This window comes from Lissotriton vulgaris, chromosome 3_1 (assembly GCF_964263255.1).
Source record: "Lissotriton vulgaris chromosome 3_1, aLisVul1.2, whole genome shotgun sequence".
Lineage (NCBI taxonomy): Eukaryota > Metazoa > Chordata > Amphibia > Caudata > Salamandridae > Lissotriton > Lissotriton vulgaris.
Genome location: NC_141689.1, coordinates 549,160,069 through 549,174,987, shown reverse-complemented (window position 1 = coordinate 549,174,987; position 14,919 = coordinate 549,160,069). Strand labels below are relative to the sequence as shown.

At 47.1% G+C, this 14,919-nt stretch overlaps 1 protein-coding gene across 3 annotated transcripts in view; it reads right to left on the bottom strand.

Moving 5' to 3' along the window:
- LOC147726770 (baculoviral IAP repeat-containing protein 1-like) overlaps nt 1-14,919 on the bottom strand; it is a 929,669-nt gene that overhangs the window by 400,480 nt on the left and 514,270 nt on the right. The gene's annotated exons all lie outside the window — the stretch shown is intronic.

Here is a 14,919-nt window from a genome sequence, read left to right as displayed (position 1 = left end):
CTTTTGTTTACGATATCTATCTTCAACTTGATCTATGAATATCTTCTGTATATCTGTCAACAGACACGTCAGAATATGGCGATGTGCATAAGCTGTATCCAGCTCCTGGGTCGGAATAAAATACATCCCAAGTCTATCCTCTGACTTGTAATATTCATACTTGTTCAAATGCTTGTAGGCTGGTACTTCAGGAAGCACTGCATCATAATTAGAAAAGAAATATTCAAAATAATTGCGACCATAAAATATGCCAAGCAGCAAGCTACATGAAATTCCTTATGTCAATGTAAGGTGATGATATTGAATTCCCTCATCTACAGAAGCCGGCTATTGCATACACACATAACAATCTTTTGCATCCATTGCATAAATGTACTCATACCACAACTTTGCATACGCATTAAGCTTGAAATTACCTCGAGACAGATCTGTATGTAATCTACGAATCTCTTCTAGCAGCAAAGCTCTGTCGTTTCCTACCTTGACCTCTTCTTTGCTAGGTGTAGTAGGAGTAGGTGTTCCCTCAACCTCCGCTGCCTGCTCATGTGGTGCCAAATACGAAACTACAACTACTAGAATAATGAAGAGTATCACTCCTCCTACAAGTGTGCCTACAATGCACCTAGCTCTACGATACAGACTTCCAGCCTCCATGGTCTTGGGACTATTTTCAATTTGTTGTTCAGCGACAGCACTTAAGAGTCTCTTTTCTCCCTTTTGTTGCCTGAAGCACTCAAACCACACCTCAGAAGCTGATAGTCCCCTTTTAATTTCAGTTCCTTATTTACAGCAAGCAAAACAACCCTAACCCTTCTCCGTCCTCTATGGGAAGTCCCTAAATGTCTTCTTCTTCCACTCGGACCCATGTTATTTACAGCAATTATTTATAGCAAAAGTCTTTTAGTCCATAATCAAATTTGTTCCAACTGCTTCTAACACATACTACAAAAGTTCAAGACGAAGAACAATAGATTCATGAGATGGTATTTCGGGGCCAAACGTAGGAAAAATCAATCTACTCAGAATCAGATGACGGATTCCACTCAATACTGGGGGATTTGGAACGGTGATGGTCAGTACGCCTTCTATTTCAAGTCCCGGCAATAACAACAGCACATCCAACTTGATGTTAGGACTGGTACTGATCACTGTCACTGCCCTCACCCTCCCCAATCTCAGTATGCCTGGCATCAGTCACAGGGTAGGTCCATTCAGAAGCTGCATATCTTCGGCAAGGCACTCTCTTCCACCTTGACCTCCTCGGACCTCCACAAGCTTGCTCGTCTTCCCCTCTGTCCGATTCAGACTCCTCAGAAACAGGAGCAAGATCACTTTCGGAGACCAACCTCAGGTTCAGTCACCTCTGTATCTCCGGCCCCTGCTCCTCTGCTTCGCTGGTTCTCCCGCTTCTCTCTTGCTCACTCTGCTCACAACTTATCTCAGCTGAGTCTGATTCTGGACCACTTTCGCAGCAACTTCCCCTTTCAGAGGTCGTTCCAGTGTCGCTGTTGTCGTGACCCTCCTCAACTGGGTTTAGTGAGCATCCAGCATCGTCAGACACCCTCACAGCTTGGCTTGGCCCCTCCTGTGGCTCTGCCACCTCAGCTGAATTTTTATTCGGGAGAGGAGCTGTTTCTTCCAAGGGTGATGGAACTCGACGTGTGTGAAGCATGCACCCAATTCAGCAGCCCTCCACACTTCACAGCATTATTCATGACAAGGATGATTTGGTATGGTCCTTTCCAACAAACATCCAAACAACTTTTTCTCACGTGCTTCCGAACCAGTACCCAGTCCCCCGGATTCAGGTCGTGACAGATCACTGGAAGCCGGGACCACAGCAGCCCGCACCTGATGATGACATCAGAAAGTCCCTTGCAATAGTCCAGAATCAGATCTGTGATACTCAGCAAGGCTGTCGATGGAACCGACGGTAACCTCATTGCCCTCCCCATCAGCACTTCATAAGGTGAAAGATCTGTTCTCCTGTCTGGGGTACTGCGCATACTCATTAGCACCAAAGGTAAAGCGTCTGGCCATTTCAGGGATGTGGATGAACACACTTTTGCCATTCGAGCTTTCGTGGTTCCGTTGATCTGCTCCACTATCCCAGAAGCCTCTGGACGGTAACTACAGTGGAGTTTCTGATCAATGTTCAGTGCTGCACATTGCATCTTCATGATCTCACTATGAAAGTGAGTTCCTCTGTCCGATTCTAAATAGGTCAGAATCCCGAATCTAGGGACAAGTTCCCTCAACAATAGCTTAGCTACCGTAAGTGTATCGCACCTACGTGTTGGGTAAGCCTCCACCCACCGTGAGAACACGCACACCACCACCAAGATGTACCTCAAATGGTTGCACCTGGGCATCTCGATGAAGTCCAATTGTATTCTATTGAAAGGTCCTCCTGATCTCCCAATGTGACTCATGGTAACTGCAGTTCTCTTTCCGAGATTCATTTGCTGACATGTAACACACCTCTTACACAGCTTCCGCCACTGCGCGAAACCGTGGATTATACCATGTCTGTCTGAACACACGCACCATTGCATCTCTTCCCAAATGCACTGCAACATGAATCTGTCGTGCCATTGGACTCAATAACTCATCCGGCAACACTGCTCTTCCATCAGTTGAGACCCAAACGTCTACATCTCCTTTCACACAGCCTGAATTGATCCACACATTCTTCTCATGGTCCGACACCTGTTCCTGCACACATTTAAGTTCATCCCAAGTGTCTGCCATGGCCATCATCATGTTCAACTCTGTCCTTTCTTGACATCCCTCTATGTCCTGTTCAGTAAAAGAATAACCTTGTTCGGCACAGAAACGTGCAACTTTGTCCGCGTAGCGGTTTCCAAGCGACACAAAATCTGTCCCTTTACCATGGGCCATGCACTTTACAACAGCAATTTCTTTGGGACATTGCAAAGCTTCCAAGAGTAACCTAACAAACTCCCCGTTCCTGATGGGGGATCCAGATGATGTCATGTAACCTCTCTGAGACCATAACTGTCCTAAATCATGAACCACACCAAACCCATATTGGCTGTCAGTGTAGATTGTGATTTGAATCTGATCTGCCGCTAAGCAGGCATGAGTCACGGCAATGATTTCAGCTACCCGAGCGGAGTATACTCCTTCCAGGCATGCAGCTTCAACAACTCCTGTAATGGTACATACAGCAAACGCTGCTCTCAACTGACCAACACTGTCTCTTATGCATGAACCATCAACAAAGAAAATTTCACCGGGGTCAGTCAACGGTTCATCAACAATGTCAGCTCTCGGTTTGGTACAAAGTTCAGTCACATCAAGACAGTCATGGTCCTCACAATCTTCATCAAGTGTGTTTGGCAATGGCATAAAAGTTAGCAGGATTCAAAACTGAGCACCTCTTAGGGATCACATTCTCCGCAGCAAGTATGACCTGCTCCTTGCACGTGAGCCTATTATTCGTCAAATGCTGGTTCTTGGTCCTGGTCATCAACAGCTCAACCTAATGTGGTACGTATACTGTGATCGGGTGACCCATAACAATACTCTCACATGTTTCAATGCTGACACCCGATGCAGCAACGGATTTGAGACATCCGGGTAACGATGAAGCTACTGGATCTAGAGAAACTGAAAAGTAGGCAACTGGTCTACAGACACCTCCATGATCCTGAACTAGGACTGCTAAAGCACAACCTTCTCGCTCACAGCAGAACAGCAAAAAAGGCTTATTGTAGTCAGGTATTCCCAGTGCCGGAGTACAACATAGGTCCTCTCGCAACTCAAGGAAAGCCTTCATACAGTCATTGTCCCATGGTACCGGATCACTCCCATCCTTGTGCGTCAGTCTCTGCAAAGGCTTCGCCTTCAATGAGAAGTTGGCAATCCACTGGCGACAATAGCCAACCATCCCTAAGAACATTCTGACCTCTCTCTGAGTTGATGGCACCATCATGTTCATAATTGCCTCAATCCTATTAGGCGACACCTTCCTTTTGCCTTTCTCTATTCTGTGACCCAGATACTGAACCTCATTCAAACAGTACTGCAACTTATTTGGCAACACCTTGTGTCCATTCTCTGCCAAATGATTCAGTAAAGCGATGGTATCAATTCTGCATGCATCTTCAGTCTCTGACGCAACAAGGAGATTGTCTATGTACTTAACGAGAACAGAGTTCTGCGGCAGTACCAGACTCTCAAGATTTTTCTTCAAGATCTGATTAAAGATCGATGGACTCTCTGTGTACCTCTGAGGGATACGACACCACGTTAAGACACGACTTTCCAGCTTAAAAGCGAAAATATTCCATGCCTGATTCACAGAACTAACTTAAGACAAAATCCTAAACTTACTACTTTTGGTAGTCACAGAAGTTAGGATTTTGTCTTAAGTTTGTATTAAGACAGACTGAAGACAGACTTAAGACAGACTTAAGGTAGGATTTTGTCTTAAGTCTGTCTTAAGACAAACTTAAGACAAAATCCTAACTTCTGTGAATACCAAAAGTTGTAAGTTTAGGATTTTGTCTTAAGTTAGTTCTGTGAATCGGGCCCACTGACTCTCTTCATGCAGAGGTATAGAGAAGAAAGCCTGGCAAAGATCAATCACGGTGAACCACTCAGCTTGACAAGGGATCTGAAAAAAGATCACAGATGGATTCGGTACCACTGGACAACAGGGAACAACTATGTTGTTCACCCGGCGCAAATCCTGTACAATCCTAAACTTGCCGCTCGGTTTCTGCAATCCCATGATTGGTGAATTACATGGACTGCCCAATATCTCCTTCAAAATTCCCTGTTTAATCATAGACTCAATCACAGGCTTTATCCCTGCAATCGTCTCTGGGGTCAAATTATACTGAGGCGTTCTCGGGAATACAGCATTCTGCTTGATCTGAATCTTGACTGGCTCAACTCCTTTGATCAGTCCTATGTCTTCTCCTGTAAAGTCCCACACCTCTTGTGAGACCGAATCTCTCAGGTCTAGTGGAAGTTCCTCCACTGTCAGAGATGGGGAAATTTCTATGCACACATGCTGATTCGCGACCTTAAAGGTAGCATCATCGTCATTCGTCTGCAACTCCACTCCTTTGGGGGTGCAATAAATGGTGCAGTTAAGCTTGCATAGGAGAACCCTCCCTAGCAAACACACAGGACTTGAATCGCATACCACAAATTGATGTCTATCACTAAACGTTCTTATCTTCACAGGAATCGGTTCCGTCAGGGGGTTTGTCATTTTCCTATTCGCAACACCTACAACTTGGATTGTGTGTCCCGAGAGGGGTAGGTTAGGAACTGCTGCAGATCTCACAGTAGAACGGGTAGCACCAGTATCGACCAAAAAGTTGGTAGGGTGACCATCAACGTCAGCTTCTACAAATGGTCCCCTCTGGTCTACCTCCAAGACTGCTCCAAGTGTGCAGTCTTCCTACCCCCTCAGGCACCGTCATGCCAACGGGTCTAAGTAACAATCATCATTCTCATCAAAGAGAGGCATCAGCTGATAAGTCAGAGTCCCTGAAGAGATCTTTGGTGGCTGGGGAACCTGGACTCGAGGACCCGAAGTCCCCCCTTTTATCGACTTAGGCTTTGCTACTGCTGTCGTCGTCACCTGAGGTCCCTGTACCTGAACCACTTCCTCCTCCTGCTGCACCTGATTTGCAGGATTGAAGGGACACGCGCGTCTCCAGTGTCCAATCTGATGACACTGATGTCACTCTGTATTCTTTTTAAAGGTGGCTAAATCTAACTTTGGTTTGGAATCGTCTCCATTTCCCTTTTTCTGGCCATTCTGTCTTCTACCCAGAGTTCCTCCTCCTAACTGTGCTTGTCCTCCCTTGTCAGCAGATTGCATCTGGACTAGCATCAGCTTATCCTTGAGCTTTTTATGCTTCGTATCGATTTCATCACTACAGTATCTAGCATACCTCAAAATTTCGTCCAGCGGTTTCTACTGCCAACAGATCAAGTGTTGCTGGATCATGAGGCAAATCTCAGGTTTCAATCCCAGCACGAACTTAGAAACAAATTGCCCCATGTCTTTAGGGTCCATTACATCTAGACCACTGTACTGCTTAAATATCTGCAACAGTCGTTCGTAATACTTATGCACTGTCTCCTTGGGTTCCTGAACTGTCCGTTCTATTTTCACCCAGTCAATGTCCTTTGGTGGTATCTTAGATTTCAGCCACGTAATCACCCGCTCATATTTTTTCATGACTTAAGGCGATGGTCCATTGGTGGCAGCATCTCTTTCTGGCTCAGCAATGGGCCATTCGATAGCAACCTTGCATGCTACCCACAAATCTCCTGGAACCACAATGCCAAACAGGGTGTTCAAGTCAATCCACAACACTTTAGAGATCTTAACAAACCTCTCTACCTGTTTGTACCACTCAACTGGACTCTCTCTCAGTTATTGAGAAATCAATCTTAAAGGCAGCCAAATCACCACGACTCCACGGCACATGTACATAGCCCCCATTAGCAACTTCCCGTAAAGGGTAGACCCCAACTCCTGCCATTCCTCCCCCCGGAGGAGGTGTCTGTCACACTCCTTCTAACATTCTTTTTCTTTGACCACCTTTCTTCCCATTTGTCAAGTCTGCTCCAAGCCCGTATCCCTATAATCGGTTCTCTAATGTGGGTCCTTAGTACGATCACCCTTTTCTCTTCTAAATCCTGATCAGTATATTGCAGTCTATGATTACCCTGCAACATTTTCATCCTAGACAGATCTACATCATATTTATTCGCTAATTCAGTCAGTTTCTCATGAGTCGACTTAGCTTTTCGAGTCACATCCTTCGCTACAAACAGCAACTCATCTGGTTCATAAAGTTCGATCCTCTGTAGAGGCAAGTTTCCTTCCACTATCTCATCCACTTCTGCTTTTAGCCGCATCACATCAATTTCTTTTGCCTTAATTGCTGCACTCAGGGTACCTCGACTAGATACAACACCCGGTTCCCTACTATCAGTGTCCTGTCCCCTGCGCCTACTCACTTCAGGGGTGTTATGAGGAACCATCCTGTTTTCGGTACTTCCATGGTCCGAATTCTCCCTTGGCATGTCGCTCTGAGCCCCTTCAACTGTCCCCCAAGTTCTCTAGTCTTGCCTCAATTCCCCAAAAGATTTTGGCCTTGGTCCCCTCAGGTCCATCAGTCCTCTCAATGAATCTGCCGTCGCTGGTAATGGGGTACTCAATTCTACAGGACTTGGCATTTGACTCAGTCAGTCCACTACACTGTTCCTCTCATAACTAATACTCCCTTCCATTCCTGTTGGTGGTGGACTTCCGCTTCGCACCTGCTCTGGATTGTATACTGACTAGGTGTGAGCGGGAAATCCATTACGCTCGCGGATTTTGCGGATTTTTGGGAAATCCGCAATCCGCGAATTTTGCGGATTTCCCGCAAAATCCGCAAAAAAAATCCGCGAACGTAACGGGTTCAAAAGTTCAACCCCCACTCATGCAACTATTTTACAATGGCGCCAGCAAGCTGCCAGCGCCGTTGTAAAATAGTTACAAAGTTAGCTTGACCAGGAACCACTAGATAAAACGAAGCAGGTGCTGCTTTATTTTATCTCAGTGCTTCCTGTGCAAGCTAACTTTGTAACTATTTTACAACGGCGCTGGCAGCTTGCTGGCGCCATTGTAAAATAGTTGCATGGCTGGGCAGGTCTGCAGCTCACTCAAGGGACCCCTGCGCCCTTCGGGGCGATTGCATAGTAACACACACATGGTCGCTCGAACTAGTTGATGCTCAAATTCAGTGACTCATTCATTAGCCCAAAAACAATCGTGAGCGTCGTCGAGGCTGGACAGGTGTGCCTTCTTCCCAAATCTACCGTGGAAAATCAGCTGTGATGCTGGATAGGCTTTGCATCCTTGACTTTCACGAGCGCAATACCCGAGCTTCTTTCTCTTCATCTGCTGAACTGATCTTTCTCTGACCTTTTATTCACACAAGAGGCACATACCCTACTGGGCACATTGTGTTCGCACGGGTTTCTGCAAGTTCGCACGCGTTTTGTACAATTTCGCAATTTGCGAAATTGTACAAAACCCTTGCGAACTTGCAGAAACCTGTGCGAACATAAAAAAAAAATCCGCAAATTCGGGGGAATTTGCGGATTTTGCGGATTGCGAGTTCGCAAATCCGCAAAATTCGCGAACGCGAGATTCGCAAAATTCGCCCATACCTAATACTGACACTATGGGACCAATGGTAACCAGTACTGTAAGAGCATCTGGCAACCTCTGAGAATTGACTCACACTCCATTCTGCATTTCTCCTGCTGAGAGCTTTCCCACTACTTCAGTTCTAGTAGGAACTTGCGGTACCCTAACTTCCTCTGCCGGGGCTGATCTCTCCTCCCCTGACTCTGGGTTGTATGGAGGCGGTCTCTCAGACAACAGCCTTTCTATCAAGCTATCATCCATATCGCTGTCATCATCCTCCGTATTCTTTTTCTGCGCTTCCCCTGTCTTGACCAACAACGGGTACAACCTGTCCCCCTCAATCGTCTGTACTCTCCATCTCTTTTCCAATGCATCCCACCTCGCATCCTGGACTGCCCTAACTGATCTCTTCACTCTTTCCTGTCGCCTGTCCCTGTTCCTCTCGTGCGCTGTCCTTCTCCTGACCTGTTCTCAGGACACCCCCGCGCCGCACGGGCCCCAGCTGTGTGAGCCCCCTCGTGTGCCCTAGCTGCTGCTCGCAGCCTCGTTTTGCCCTCTGCCTGCCTCCCTAGCTGCCGCCTCTCTGCACTGTCCATAGCTGTGTAATATTTCTTTTTCTGTTATCTCGGCATTTTGTACCGGTTTATTGTGAATAACTGCTGTGCTTTAGGTGATTGTTGTGTCTGCCCCGCTCTCCGTTTTCCGCCGTCGTCCTCGTGGCCACGCCCCTTTTTCGTGTCCTCCCCGCTCCCGCCTCCCAGCTGCTCCTCCCTCCCACTTGTCCATAAATGGCGACCGCGCGGCGCAGGTGAGTGTGACCTGTTCTCAGGACACCCCCGCGCCGCACGGCCCCCAGCTGTGTGAGCCCCCTCGTGTGCCCTAGCTGCTTCTCGCAGCCTCGTTTTGCCCTCTGCCTGCCTCCCTAGCTGCCGCCTCTCTGCACTGTCCATAGCTGTGTAATATTTCTTTTTCTGTTATCTCGGCATTTTGTACCGGTTTATTGTGAATAACTGCTGTGCTTTAGGTGATTGTTGTGTCTGCCCCGGTCTCCATTTTCCGCCGTCGTCCTCGCAGCCACGCCCCTTTTTCGTGTCCTCCCCGCTCCCACCTCCCAGCTGCTCCTCCCTCCCACTTAGCCATAAATTGCGTCCGCGCAGATGCGCAGCGGTCACGCGCAGCGGGCGCGCCAAAGGCAAGCCCGTCTGCGCCCGTCCGCGCCTGGACTGCGCCCAGCGCCGGAACCCCTGGCCCCCGCCGATGCAAGACTACCCGACGGACCTACGACGCCGCCACTCTCTACGCACTCAATGCCGGCCAGAACCCTGCCTGCTACCGAGCCACCCCGAGACGCACCCACGGACCCTTCGCCTACCAAGCCTGCCGATAAATAAGATGTTAGTTATCCAACTCAATGGTACTCATTAATAAATGACTTACATGTTCAGTGCTGTCTAAAACAGACTGAGACCATGTACCACTAAACACACACAAGTCACGAGTCTCCACTGCATCAACCAGGATTTTGTGCAATGCATTAACTATTTGAGGTTTCATAATTTATATTAAAATGAATTTAAGCTGCGTGTTTTATATGTAGCTACCGGAAAAAGTTAAAAATATTTTGCTTATCCATCCCCACTTATTACGCCCCCTACCCCCAACCCCTTGCATGCAGCATCGCAGTTGCCATACATCTTTGTGCTCTATCACCACTGTTTGCGGGAGACATTTACTTCAACGCAAATAATAACAATTTAAAAAAAGAAGAAATGTGGACTGTCAGGCAGCTTTTCATGACTCCGCCCCTTGCGACTCCACCCTCTTTTGTAGCCATATCTTAACCCCGTATTGATGGATTCCCCAAGTAAAAAGTTTTCCCAATACTGAAGCAATATCCCTTACCAAGCCTCCTGGTCCTATTAACCCGACCTCATTATTTGCTTCGGTCCCCGCAACCACTACACAACCACGGCGGCCGCTCCTTTTCCTTCCTGGCAGCTCGTAATTTAAAGATCCTATGCTCTCGAGCTCTGGCTGAGCCATCACTAATCTTCAAGAAACCGCTAGAGACGTGATTTTGATTTATATTCTCGGCTCTGATGTTTTCTCTATCTAATCCAGTAATTTTATCTTCAGTGCTAGAAAGGTGGGGATGATGCTTTACAAACCCAAACAACGCAGCATGCTGGCGAGTTGCGCAATCTAGTTGTATTGTGAAGCTGTTGTAGGGCTGAGGCGTGGGTGCAAGACAAAGTGGATCCAAGACCGTTTCAGAACCCCCTGTCCCCAGCTGAGTCTGATTCTGGACCACTTTCGCAGCAACTTCCCCTTTCAGAGGTCGTTCCAGTGTCGCTGTTGTCGTGACCCTCCTCAACTGGGTTTAGTGAGCATCCAGCATCGTCAGACACCCTCACAGCTTGGCTTGGCCCCTCCTGTGGCTCTGTCACCTCAGCTGAATTTTTATTCGGGAGAGGAGCTGTTTCTTCCAAGGGTGATGGAACTCGACGTGTGTGAAGCATGCACCCAATTCAGCAGCCCTCCACACTTCACAGCATTATTCATGACAAGGATGATTTGGTATGGTCCTTTCCAACAAACATCCAAACAACTTTTTCTCACGTGCTTCCGAACCAGTACCCAGTCCCCCGGATTCAGGTCGTGACAGATCACTGGAAGCCGGGACCACAGCAGCCCGCACCTGATGATGACATCAGAAAGTCCCTTGCAATAGTCCAGAATCAGATCTGTGATACTCAGCAAGGCTGTCGATGGAACCGACGGTAACCTCATTGCCCTCCCCATCAGCACTTCATAAGGTGAAAGATCTGTTCTCCTGTCTGGGGTACTGCGCATACTCATTAGCACCAAAGGTAAAGCGTCTGGCCATTTCAGGGATGTGGATGAACACACTTTTGCCATTCGAGCTTTCGTGGTTCCGTTGATCTGCTCCACTATCCCAGAAGCCTCTGGACGGTAACTACAGTGGAGTTTCTGATCAATGTTCAGTGCTGCACATTGCATCTTCATGATCTCACTATGAAAGTGAGTTCCTCTGTCCGATTCTAAATAGGTCGGAATCCCGAATCTAGGTACAAGTTCCCTCAACAATAGCTTAGCTACCGTAAGTGTATCGCACCTACGTGTTGGGTACGCCTCCACCCACCGTGAGAACACGCACACCACCACCAAGATGTACCTCAAATGGTTGCACCTGGGCATCTCGATGAAGTCCAATTGTATTCTATTGAAAGGTCCTCGTGATCTCCCAATGTGACTCATGGTAACTGCAGTTCTCTTTCCGAGATTCATTTGCTGACATGTAACACACCTCTTACACAGCTTCCGCCACTGCGCGAAACCGTGGATTATACCATGTCTGTCTGAACACACGCACCATTGCATCTCTTCCCAAATGTACTGCAACATGAATCTGTCGTGCCATTGGACTCAATAACTCATCCGGCAACACTGCTCTTCCATCAGTTGAGACCCAAACGTCCACATCTCCTTTCACACAGCCTGAATTGATCCACACATTCTTCTCATGGTCCGACACCTGTTCCTGCACACATTTAAGTTCATCCCAAGTGTCTGCCATGGCCATCATCATGTTCAACTCTGTCCTTTCTTGACATCCCTCTATGTCCTGTTCAGTAAAAGAATAACCTTGTTCGGCACAGAAACGTGCAACTTTGTCCGCGTAGCGGTTTCCAAGCGACACAAAATCTGTCCCTTTACCATGGGCCATGCACTTTACAACAGCAATTTCTTTGGGACATTGCAAAGCTTCCAAGAGTAACCTAACAAACTCCCCGTTCCTGATGGGGGATCCAGATGATGTCATGTAACCTCTCTGAGACCATAACTGTCCTAAATCATGAACCACACCAAACCCATATTGGCTGTCAGTGTAGATTGTGATTTGAATCTGATCTGCCGCTAAGCAGGCATGAGTCAGGGCAATGATTTCAGCTACCCGAGCGGAGTATACTCCTTCCAGGCATGCAGCTTCAACAACTCCTGTAATGGTACATACAGCAAACGCTGCTCTCAACTGACCAACACTGTCTCTTATGCATGAACCATCAACAAAGAAAATTTCACCGGGGTCAGTCAACGGTTCATCAACAATGTCAGCTCTCGGTTTGGTACAAAGTTCAGTCACATCAAGACAGTCATGGTCCTCACAATCTTCATCAAGTGTGTTTGGCAATGGCATAAAAGTTAACAGGATTCAAAACTGAGCACCTCTTAGGGATCACATTCTCCGCAGCAAGTATGACCTGCTCCTTGCACGTGAGCCTATTATTCGTCAAATGCTGGTTCTTGGTCCTGGTCATCAACAGCTCAACCTAATGTGGTACGTATACTGTGATCGGGTGACCCATAACAATACTCTCACATGTTTCAATGCTGACACCCAATGCAGCAACGGATTTGAGACATCCGGGTAACGATGAAGCTACTGGATCTAGAGAAGCTGAAAAGTAGGCAACTGGTCTACAGACACCTCCATGATCCTGAACTAGGACTGCTAAAGCACAACCTTCTCGCTCACAGCAGAACAGCAAAAAAGGCTTATTGTAGTCAGGTATTCCCAGTGCCGGAGTACAACATAGGTCCTCTCGCAACTCAAGGAAAGCCTTCATACAGTCATTGTCCCATGGTACCGGATCACTCCCATCCTTGTGCGTCAGTCTCTGCAAAGGCTTCGCCTTCAATGAGAAGTTGGCAATCCACTGGCGACAATAGCCAACCATCCCTAAGAACATTCTGACCTCTCTCTGAGTTGATGGCACCATCATGTTCATAATTGCCTCAATCCTATCAGGCGACACCTTCCTTTTGCCTTTCTCTATTCTGTGACCCAGATACTGAACCTCATTCAAACAGTACTGCAACTTATTTGGCAACACCTTGTGTCCATTCTCTGCCAAATGATTCAGTAAAGCGATGGTATCAATTCTGCATGCATCTTCAGTCTCTGACGCAACAAGGAGATTGTCTATGTACTTAACGAGAACAGAGTTCTGCGGCAGTACCAGACTCTCAAGATTTTTCTTCAAGATCTGATTAAAGATCGATGGACTCTCTGTGTACCTCTGAGGGATACGACACCACGTTAAGACACGACTTTCCAGCTTAAAAGCGAAAATATTCCGGGCCTGATTCACAGAACTAACTTAAGACAAAATCCTAAACTTACTACTTTTGGTAGTCACAGAAGTTAGGATTTTGTCTTAAGTTTGTATTAAGACAGACTGAAGACAGACTTAAGACAGACTTAAGGTAGGATTTTGTCTTAAGTCTGTCTTAAGACAAACTTAAGACAAAATCCTAACTTCTGAGAATACCAAAAGTTGTAAGTTTAGGATTTTGTCTTAAGTTAGTTCTGTGAATCGGGCCCACTGACTCTCTTCATGCAGAGGTATAGAGAAGAAAGCCTGGCAAAGATCAATCACGGTGAACCACTCAGCTTGACAAGGGATCTGAAAAAAGATCACAGATGGATTCGGTACCACTGGACAACAGGGAACAACTATGTTGTTCACCCGGCGCAAATCCTGTACAATCCTAAACTTGCCGCTCGGTTTCTGCAATCCCATGATTGGTGAATTACATGGACTGCCCAATATCTCCTTCAAAATTCCCTGTTTAATCATAGACTCAATCACAGGCTTTATCCCTGCAATCGTCTCTGGGGTCAAATTATACTGAGGCGTTCTCGGGAATACAGCATTCTGCTTGATCTGAATCTTGACTGGCTCAACTCCTTTGATCAGTCCTATGTCTTCTCCTGCAAAGTCCCACACCTCTTGTGAGACCGAATCTCTCAGGTCTAGTGGAAGTTCCTCCACTGTCAGAGCAGGGGAAATTTCTATGCACACATGCTGATTCGCGACCTTAAAGGTAGCATCATCGTCATTCGTCTGCAACTCCACTCCTTTGGGGGTGCAATAAATGGTGCAGTTAAGCTTGCATAGGAGAACCCTCCCTAGCAAACACACAGGACTTGAATCGCATACCACAAATTGATGTCTATCACTAAACGTTCTTATCTTCACAGGAATCGGTTCCGTCAGGGGGTTTGTCATTTTCCTATTCGCAACACCTACAACTTGGATTGTGTGTCCCGAGAGGGGTAGGTTAGGAACTGCTGCAGATCTCACAGTAGAACGGGTAGCACCAGTATCGACCAAAAAGTTGGTAGGGTGACCATCAACGTCAGCTTCTACAAATGGTCCCCTCTGGTCTACCTCCAAGACTGCTCCAAGTGTGCAGTCTTCCTACCCCCTCAGGCACCGTCATGCCAACGGGTCTAAGTAACAATCATCATTCTCATCAAAGAGAGGCATCAGCTGATAAGTCAGAGTCCCTGAAGAGATCTTTGGTGGCTGGGGAACCTGGACTCGAGGACCCGAAGTCCCCCCTTTTATCGACTTAGGCTTTGCTACTGCTGTCGTCGTCACCTGAGGTCCCTGTACCTGAACCACTTCCTCCTCCTGCTGCACCTGATTTGCAGGATTGAAGGGACACGCGCGTCTCCAGTGTCCAATCTGATGACACTGATGTCACTCTGTATTCTTTTTAAAGGTGGCTAAATCTAACTTTGGTTTGGAATCGTCTCCATTTCCCTTTTTCTGGCCATTCTGTCTTCTACCCAGAGTTCCTCCTCCTAACTGTGCTTGTCCTCCCTTGTCTGCAGATTGCATCTGGACTAG